Below are 10587 nucleotides of genomic sequence, written 5' to 3'. Positions count from 1 at the left end.
ACCCGCCACTCCCCAGGCAGTGAGCTCAGGGCAGCCAACAGTGCGGAGAGCTCCAGCGTGGGGTTCTTCTGTGTCTGGGGTGCTGTCCCCTTTAAGGTGTCAACCTGGAGAAACCACAGCTCCTGGCAAGGGAGCAGCTGGAGCGCGTGAGTTAGCCAAAGCTAGAGCTCTTTAAAGCGTTCTTGGTTTGCTTTGTGAGTGGAAATCACACACAAAAAATGGGTTCAGGAGAGACGCTAATACCCTACTTCTAATTTCTGGACTCTACCTCCCTGTTTCCTTCACCTTACCTCCCAATTTTCTGGTCTGGCAGCAGGAGCTCTGGACGGGTCATCACATGGGGTTGTCATTTTCTCCTTTTCCCCTCAACGGAACATTTTCAACTACTGGACCACCATGGCTCCTTTTGGATCAATAGAGGACATATTAAATAAGTGCTTATTAAAACACAAACACATTATTACTCCTCCTCAAAGTGGAAAACTTAATCACAAATATCTTCCAAAATCTAAATGGTAACACAAGCTTATCATTAGATAGAACTACCTTTATAGTTTGAGAACCTATTTTCAATGCTATTTTTGAGTGGTTATTTTATTTCAACTATCAGCATTTTTGTAATTGCATGGTTTTCAACATTTGCTTTACCTGTACTTGTGATAATTAATAGTTTAGCATATAACAAAAATCTAAGTCTAGTAAAAATAGTAACAATAATTAAAATCAAAACAAACTGAAAGGATTTGAATTTTTGGTTGATGTATATATTGTTACAGTCTCTGTAAATGTTCTGTTTTGTTTGATTTCAGATAGCTATGCCTACTTGAATTGTAGCATGTTTTTTTATTGGATTGTTTTATATTCTCACAATCAGAACATATTCCCTAGTTAAGTCTGAATGTTGGCAGGATATCACAAAAAAAGATCTTGACATAAAAGAAGATCATGGAAATCAAGTGGACTATGTCATTTCCCTTGTTCTATAAAAGTAAGAGTTGTAGTAAAATGGATGAGACACTTTGTCTATAAGTATTAGAAAGCATTCATAGCAGTGCCACTTCTGATGCACTATTTTGAAATGTTGACCTGCCATAATCATTGGCAAATGAAAAATTTTCTAGTGAATTATTACGAGTTCTCTCTGCAGTTCAAAAACAAAGCAAAATAATAATAATAATAATAAAGCAACAAACCATATAAATTACCCTTATAGTACAGAATGAAGAAGCAGTCACATTCTCAGTTCACTTTAAATCAAGCTAAATTTACAGATATGTTTGCTTTTGAAAATATAGACTTTGTTTTCACCTCCATCCTAAAAATTCAAATGATACTGAAAAGCAGGGCATGGTTCTAGAGAACAATCCACAGAGTCTTCAGAGGCCCTTCTCCCTTCTTTTATTTGAAAGATGGAGAAGCTATGGAATGTTTGTCAAATCTATCCTGTGCATATCTATCAAACATTTTCATGTAAAAAAGTATTCTTTAGCATATTTTCCTTCAGATAGAAATATTATTGGCATATGGGTCTCAAAGGATGGCTCAAAATTAAAATAATAAAAGATTAAGATTTATAAAGATATGAAAAAAATAAGATTAATTTTTCAAACTCACTTGGTAGGTAAGTAGACACATTAGTATAATACTATGGAAAAGGTTTCTTGTAAGTGGCACAAAATCAGCAGGGAAAATTTGTACACAAAATTACATCACGGAAATCCAGGGCCTACATGTACCTCAATCCCTTCTTACTGAGAACCCTATTCGAATGCCAGTGACCTCCGGGCTCAGCTTTTGGAGGGTCTTGAGCTCTACCATTTATCTAGTCAGGAAGACATCTCTTTCTAGCTCACCATGGTTTCAATCATGCAACTAAGTAAGAAATGAAAAAAAAAAAAAAGAAGAAGACTCTTAGCAAGGTTGACACATCGGCTACAACAATGGGCTCAGACATGGAAACAGTTTTGAGGACAGTGCGGGAGTCCACAGCATGTTGTTCTAGTGTACTCCTCAAGGTCGTTGGCAGTTAGAGGTGATCATTCTGTCTACCTCTTCTTCGGAATGCTCCCTGGTAGTATGTTTGGTTTTTCAATGAGCTGCTAATCGTAAGGTCAGTAGGATGAAACCTTGGCTACTCCCTGTAGAGTGATAGGACAGTCAGCGCTCATAAATATTTACAATCTTGGAAACCATTCAGAACAATTCTATTCCTTCTTCTTTTTTGTCTTTTCTCTCTCTCAAACCTTCTAACCCTCCCTTTCTTTTTTGAATCCACCCCCCCACACACCCAAGACCCCTTCAGTCATGTTTATACTCTTAAATTGATATGCAAGGCATTTAAGAATTTAATGACTGCAATTTGGGGACATTATTCGAACAGAAGAGATGCCAGCTATAAATAATTGAGTGCTCCTGGAGTTCCATTCAGCCCTTGATGGAATTGAAAGAGGCTTTTATCTGTTCCTCCCAGAGCTGGCTGAGTAATGTGCACCTCAACACACACCTTTTTTGAAGAGGAAGACCGCCCCAATTTTTCTTACACTATGATTGGCATTATAGTAGGTGTTAATATATTTGTGTTAAGGTTTCCCAGTTTGAACAATTTGTTTTTCACACCTTTCTTCATGTTCATCATTTGCACTCATCGAGTAGCTTGCTCTTGCCTTACTATCAAGAATGTTGGACAGAGAATTGGTTAAAGCATATGTATATGCTTTCCTGTGCAGTTTATATTCAATGATTATAGCAGGACCAATTATTTTCTGGTAAATCTAGTAGCAAAAATTAAATGTAAATATTCATTATTAAAAATGCTTTTGACAAAAAATCATAATGTGAATGAGGCAGGGGGGCATGTAGTGCAGAGTGGAGGCCCAAAGCCAATCTGTAAACAATTGGACATCGCCTTACAGAAGGGTCATGGGGAGAAGATGGGCCAGCCAGGGTGCAATATTACACTGATGAAGCACACAGCTGTCCCCTGGTTCTTTAATGACACCCCCCCCCCCACTATCATGATCCTAATTCTACCTTACAAATCTGGCTAGACCAGAGCATGTACATGGGTACAGAGAAGAGCTGGCAACACAGGGAATACAGGACAGATATACTCCTCAGGACTGATATTAAGAGTAGCCATACCCTGAGGGTAAGGGGAAGGTGGGGGGTAAAAAGGGGAAACCTATCACAATGACCTAACATAACCCCCTCTGAGGGGGATAGACAACAGACAAGGGGGTAAAGGGAGACATCATACAGTACAAGACATGAAAAAAAATTTATAAATTATTAAGAGTTCATGAAGGAGAGAGGGAGGAATGGAGGGAAGGAAAGAGAGGGGGAAAATGAGGAGCTGATACCAAGGGCTCAAGTAGAAAGAAAATGCTTTGAATATGATGATGGCAACATATGTACAAATGTGCTTGAGACAATGGATGCATGTATGGATTGTGATAAGAGTTGTATGATTCCCCCAGTAAGATGATTTTTTTTTAAATTAAAAAAATAAAAATCCTTTTGAGTAAGAGACTCTACAATGTGTTAGAGTAAAAATTATCTTTGGTCTTCAGAAATTTTTAATTTCGAATAAGAGCTTAAAATCTCATAACATTAGCATAAAATCTGAGAGAATTTCACTATATTTGGATATATTGATTTCTTAATAGGTAATTTGATGAAATAATTTATAAACTGGGAGCCGTGCTTCAGCTTGTAGAGAGAGGGAAACCATTCTGTTATATTATTACATAGTATTTCCCAATAAAGCAGGGGATATGGGATTACTCCAACTATCAATGTAGCCCTTTGATTTGTTCACAAGAGTAATGAATGAAACCTTTCACTTCAGAAAAATTTGTATTCTTCTTTTAACATCTTGAATTAAGTGACAAACCATGTTTCCCTTTGCCACCTACTGCCATACCCAGCCTCCCATACCATTTCCTGAATGTGTCTCTCATCAATCAATCTGAAAGACCTAAGACCTAAGCAGTTCCCTTTTAACCAAGAACAACACAAGGGTAGATAATATATGCCATCCTGACCTTTCTGTTTGACCCTATCCTTTTTTGTTAAATACAGTGTAATGGAACCTCAAGGCAAACTTACTACTATAGCTAGACTTCTGTTCATGATGCCTTGGTACAGGGTTTCTGAAGATTGAAATATTTATAGGTTGTACACAGTGGAGCACTGGTTGCAGAGTGGATTGTGTGTTGGGCTGCTAACCAAAAGATCAGCCTTTCAAAACTACCAGATGCTCCCGGGGAGAAAGTTGAGGCTTTCAACTGCTATAAATGAATTACAGTTTTGGAAACCCACAGGGACAAGTCTATGCTATCCTGTAGGGTTGCTATTAGTCAGAAAGAAAAAAAAATGATGGCAATGAAGGAGAGACTGTGAATGCTCAGAGTAGCATACAGTCTCAGTTGGTGCATTTGAATGACTCTCTTGTGGTTAGCAGTAGGATGGACTGGCAGACAGTGCCATGAGGCCTCCTTAAGTATCCTCAACCAGGGCCCGTGAAATAACTGATCAAAACCAGGAGGGAAAGTTTAAGGAAGATTAAAAACACTAGGGATAATAACTGAATTCAAATCCGTTCAGCTGTTGTTTTGAATTGCCAACTAAGAAATGGCCTCCAGGCATGAGCTCTGCATAAATGTGAGCTTCAATAGAATCTGGGCCTGCAGATCCATATAATCTGAAGGTTTCCTCATTCTAAGCGCTCAGTCTAAAATTTGAGTCCTTCAGTTCCAGCAAGGAGTATTCTATAAAGTGTTATCCCACTGCTATCCAGACAATTTCTGACTCATGGTTTAAAAGACAGTGAGTATTTACAGGAACAGATAGCTGATGTTTAACTTGTGAAGCAGCTGATGGGCTTGAGCCACCAACTTTGCAGTTACCAGCCCAGCGCGTAACCCACAGTCACCGTGGTTTCTTCCATTGTATTATAGTTGTTCTCAAACTTTAATTAGAGAAAGTGCTTGGCAGATTTTCTTTTCTGACTGCAGGGAGATATGTCACTTGAATGTGGTTGTAGAGACTTCAGAAGACTGAGTAAGGTCTTTGGCTGATAGTGGATGATGTTCCTAAACATTCGCACTTCATCTGTTGATTGGTATGGCCAGTTAACATCTTGTGATAGCACACGCACTCACTCTGGCTGTCTCATAATAGGCTGTCACATAGCCATATAGCAAAGTATCGATGCACTCTTTAAAAGAGTATGAATGTTTTAAAGACATAACAAATAAGAACAGAGCTTCTTGCTCATTAGGGAATGGCGTTGCTAGCTTTCAGTATGAAATGGAATTTTATAAACATAGGCGATTTCCAGAGTGTTATTCCCTTACCAATAGTTGGAGCAATTATTATTTCCCTGGGTTCACAGCTCTAGAATTCTGGCATCATGATCTGATAAGATTTGAACTTCTCAAAATGAATTCAGAAAGCAGCCAGTGTGGATGGATCCTGAGATCACCAGTAGATTATCTCAGTATTAGTCACTTCGTATTGGGTACAAGTGATAGAACTACAACCCAAATCGCCTGAATGAGCAAAAGAAAGGAAAACAAAAGAATTAACTCAGTAGTTGGGAAAAACTACTAGGTGGAGCAGCTTATAAAAGAAAGAAAAGGAACAAACTTTAAACCCAGGCCTCAGAGACTGACTGTGGGATTCCATGCTTTGAAGACCAGCTCTCTTCTGTTCCCACTTAGCTCTCCATTTGTGAGAGTGGTTTCTACTAGATTTTTAAATCTGTTTGATATTTCAAAAGAAATGACTTCCAGGTAAAACATGATAGTGTAGATGTTACGCTGCCTCCTTCCCCCAACTGCATCCTGTCCTGTTTTATTAACAGCTAGAGTTTAGGGTTTATAACACATGGGGTATTGACACCAAATCACAAAGTGGAGAATAATTCTATAACACTGAGAATCACAGCCAGGCAAGATGACACATCTTTTGAAGGGACAATTCAATCTCTAACAATTATATTTCACTCTTGCATAAGAGACTTCTGGAATGACCTATGGCAACTTTATAATCTTTTACTTTGGATAGAAGAAAATGAGAATCCTTATTTACTTTTTAATTTAAGAAAATGTAACTGTGATCTATAAGAATATTCATGAATAGACGCAGAAGCTGAATAAGTTTGGGAGAGAGAGTAGGTCTTTACTCATAAATATATGACAGATGTTATTTGTGTATGTGTTTTTACCTTTGCTGAAAATATATTCATAAATGTGGTGGGCAAACAAGACTAAAGTATGAAAACTTCTTAGACATAAACAAATACCTTGAGGAAATGAGTCCCTGGGCCTGGAGGCTCGGACTAAAGTCCGCGGAAGCCAGATTAATTAACATAGCACCATTCACAACGTTCTACGTCCTTCTTTGGTGAGTAGTCACTGAGATCTGAAAAGCTCATTAGCATCTACACCTGCACGAGGTCTCTCCCCATCCAGCAGAAAGAAGAGTGAAAACATTGAAATACATCTGAAAGCAATTAGTTCAGTGGACACACATACATCAGTCTCTACAAGCTTTAGACCAGAAGGACTAGACGTTAACTTGTAATCGGTACTAATTGCTCTGAAAAAGACCATACTAGACAGTCCCAGGTTCTGTCAGAGAAAAATGTAGAACAAAACTCAAAATTATAAAGGTCCAGGTATACTGGTTTGATAGAGTCTGATGGAAGCCCTGGACTACGGCTCTTAGTCCCGCTTCTGGTCAAGAATCGAATTTATTCCTGCGGCTCAATTTTCACCCAAACAATAGGTCTATAAATAGAACAATAACACTAATGTGGCACAAGAACCTTAGAATAATTGAAGAATACTTAATAATTAATCTAACCATGATTCATCTTAGAAACATTTAAGATGAAGAGGGCAGCAACAACCCAAAGGACAAGCCTCAGAAGAGGAGGAAAGAAGGCAGAACGCCAGCTTGCAAGGCAGGGAGGGAAGGAGTGACCCATTGTGTACTGAGGCCGTACAATGAAGGCGAGGAAGCAATCTTCTCTGTTAACCTGCTGCTGTTTCACAATAAAATGTTTTCAGAAGCTATAAGAAAAAGTCTGATTGACGACTTTGATAACACACCGCAGTGAGAGCAGTATTTTCTTAAGTAGTCTTGCCTTCTTGATCTCTCAGGGAGATAGATGGGGCTTTCTCCTCCTATAAAAAATTAGTCTTGGAAACTCATAGGGGAATTTCTCCCCTGTCCTATATTATCTATATGAGTCAGTAGTGAGGGTTTTGTGGTTTTTGTATTTTTATACGTCCATGGGTTCTAATCTCTCTCGCAATAGCTACACAGAACTCACAGGCAAACATGTGTCATTAAAGGATTTATTAAAGATGTTAACAAGTTGCAATGCCAGTGAAAACTGCTCAGAATAGTTGTTCATCAGGATATGTTACAAAATTATTTCCTGGCTGCTAATAAATGCCTAAATGGGGCATACCACTTTGCTCGAAGCTTCAACTTGGGGGCATTCCTAGATTCAAACTTTGCACATCCCAACATCTGATTACTAGCAGATTTTGACAGCTATTTCTCCTTACCTTGAGACATGCCCCATTAGCAAATGAAGTTCTGAAAGGCTCCACTTCCAGAGGCTTTCCCCCATCCACATCAGTAGGGGGCTCCACTCTAAGACAGCAGCTCCTCCTCAGTCTCACTTTGAATGCCCCTGAAACAAGGAGCCCATCCTCCAGCATAGCCCGTGACAGTGCTCTGCTTGCATTCAGGAGGCCTTCCTTAACGGACAAGGTCTCAAAGCATGCATATGGCTTTCAGGGGCTACTTCCTCAGCTGATTCCTGCTTCATTGCCTGGTCTCTGTCGGGGAGCTCCACTGAAACCAGTTCTTTTGGGGTGACCCTGCTGACATTTGAAATACCAATAGCAGAGCTTGCAGCATCACAGCAGTTCATAAGCCACCACAGGATGACAAATTGACAGACAATATAATGAAATGGGCAATGACTTAGAGCTAAAAAAGCAAAAAGGAAGACCATGTTCAGCATATCTTTAACTGAAAGAACTAAAAAAACAAAAACACAAACAAACAAGCCTTGAGTTAAAATATTGAAATAGTCTATACTATTGAATGATGCAAAAAGCCTGCAAAGAAGATGGAAAGAATACAGATTCACTGCAGGAAGTAGGAGTCAACATCCCACCATTTAGGAGGCAGCATATGAGCAAGAACCAATGGTGCTGAAAGAAGTTCAAACTACAATGAAAGCATTAGCAAAAAAAAAAAGCTTCAGGAATTGACACAATATCAATTGAAATATTTCAAAAAGCTGATGAAACAATGAAAGTATTTACTTGCCTATCCCAGGAATTTGGAAGAGAGCTACTAGGCCAATTGACTGGAAGAGAGCCATATTTGTAGACATTCCATAGAAAGATGACCCCACAGAATGCATTGAACAATGTCATTGCTATCACATGAATGTACAATTTTGCTGAAAATCACTAACGTTAGTAGTATATTGCTGGGAGCTTCAAGAGGTTTGAGCCAGGTTCAGAAGAGGACTTAGAACAACCCATATCATTACTGAAGTCAGATGGATCTTGTCTGAAAGTAGAGGATACCAGAAAGATGTTACTGGTGTTTTATTGACTATAGCTGGGCACCGGACTGTGTGAATCCAACAACATACGATAGCCTTGAGAACTCTTCACTGTGCTCATGTGGAACCTACACCTGGATCAAGAAGCAGCTGTGGGAATAGACCAGGGGATACTGCGTGGTTTAATCAGGAAACGTGTAGGACAGCGTTGTATGCTCTCATTATATTTAATTCAATTTATATACTGAAGAAATCACAAGAGAAGTTGGATTACATGAAGAAAATTGTGGCATCAGGATTGGAGGGAAGCTTATCTGCAATATGCAGCTAAGACAACCTTGCTTGCTGAAAGTGAAAAGAACGTGAAGCACTTCCTGAGTAAGACAAAAAAAAATTGCAGCCTTTTAACTTAACAGATTAAAATCTTCACACTGGATCAATGGGTAATATCATGACAAATGGGAGAAAAAAAGGTTGAGGTTGTCCAGGATTTTATCTTGCCCCAATCAATGCTTATGTAAGCAGTGATTGAGAGATCAAACAGCACATTGCAGTGGGTAAATCTGCTGCACAAGACCTGTCAGCACATTAGCAGATACAGTGGTTTCTTTGGGGATTGAGTTATGTCTGACCCACACCATCGTAGTTGCAATTGACTCATATGGAGGTGAAAGTAGAATAATGAATGTGGAAGATCAAAGAAGAATCAATGCATTTGAATTATGGTGCTGACTAAGAATTTTGAAGGTACCAAAATAACAAACAAACAAACAAGTCTTCTTGAAAGAAGTACATCCAGGATGGTGAGATTTTCCTCAATAATTTAGAAGAGACCAGTCCCTGGAGAAGGACATCATGTTTGGTAAAGAGACAACAAAGAATATAGATTAACTTGGTGGTTACAACAAAGGGCTCAAACATAGGAACAATTGTGAGGACCACGCAGGATCAATAAGTGCTTTGTTATGTTGGGAACTGATTTGATGCATCTAACAACCACAGATAATAGGATCAAAAAGTCCACTGGAGCTTTTAATGAAGGACCATAACTAAATACGACAAGTATTAGTTGCAGAAGCAATTAAAAGAAAAATGTTTAGACCAAATAGAAATTTTACTTTGTAATAAATTTTTGAGATACGAAATTGTACTTCTCTTAACTAGATGTTTCAAATTATGTGCTTTTGAAAAATATCCTGTACTCAACTGTTGAAAAACAACAGGATCTACATAAGTAACCTAATTTCATCCTTAACTTAGAGCCTCATCTATAAGAATCATTTCATACACACATTCTGTATGGCTACTGATGAATATTAAACATAGTCTAGAGGGTTTTTTTCTCTCCTTGATTAAGGGAAGATTTGGAGTATATATAAAATTTGGGATATATCTCTATTTCTATTTACAACTACACCTACGTGTACATCTATATCTGTTAAGGATTCAATATTAGTTGGAAAAATGGGATTAAAAGATAATGCAACTTATCATAGTATTTCAAAGCCCCCTCATAGATATAGACAATAGATGTAGATGTTGATGCCATTGTAGGTATAGATATAGGACTAGGCATAGACAGAGACAGAGCTATAGGCAGAGGCAAAAGTATAAATATAGAAAGGGATATAGAATGTGTGTGTTACAGACAGACAGACGTCAAGAGTTTCTTTTTTTCTTTAAACTAGCCTCTTCCTAACATATCAGTAAGATTAAATACATGCTACATTTGTCCTTTAAAACTGATCAACTAATATGCAAAACACACACTGACTATTCAGGGTTTGTAGGCTGCTCGAGAGTATATCAGGGCAATTTCACTGCACCAGCTGATTTGTATGTTTACAAAGATTTGGTTGCATTTTTCTCCCAAATCTTTTAAAGCCTAGTAATTAAAATTTAATAATATCTTTAGTTAAATATGAGGAGAGCTAGAGTGCATTTTTTAAAGCTGTCAGCTGCTAACCAAAGATTGATAGTTCAAG

Source organism: Echinops telfairi, unplaced genomic scaffold, assembly GCF_000313985.2.
Source record: "Echinops telfairi isolate 266 unplaced genomic scaffold, ASM31398v2 ScPeMD7_7469;HRSCAF=8507_1, whole genome shotgun sequence".
Lineage (NCBI taxonomy): Eukaryota > Metazoa > Chordata > Mammalia > Afrosoricida > Tenrecidae > Echinops > Echinops telfairi.
Note: the sequence above shows the minus strand (reverse complement) of the source record.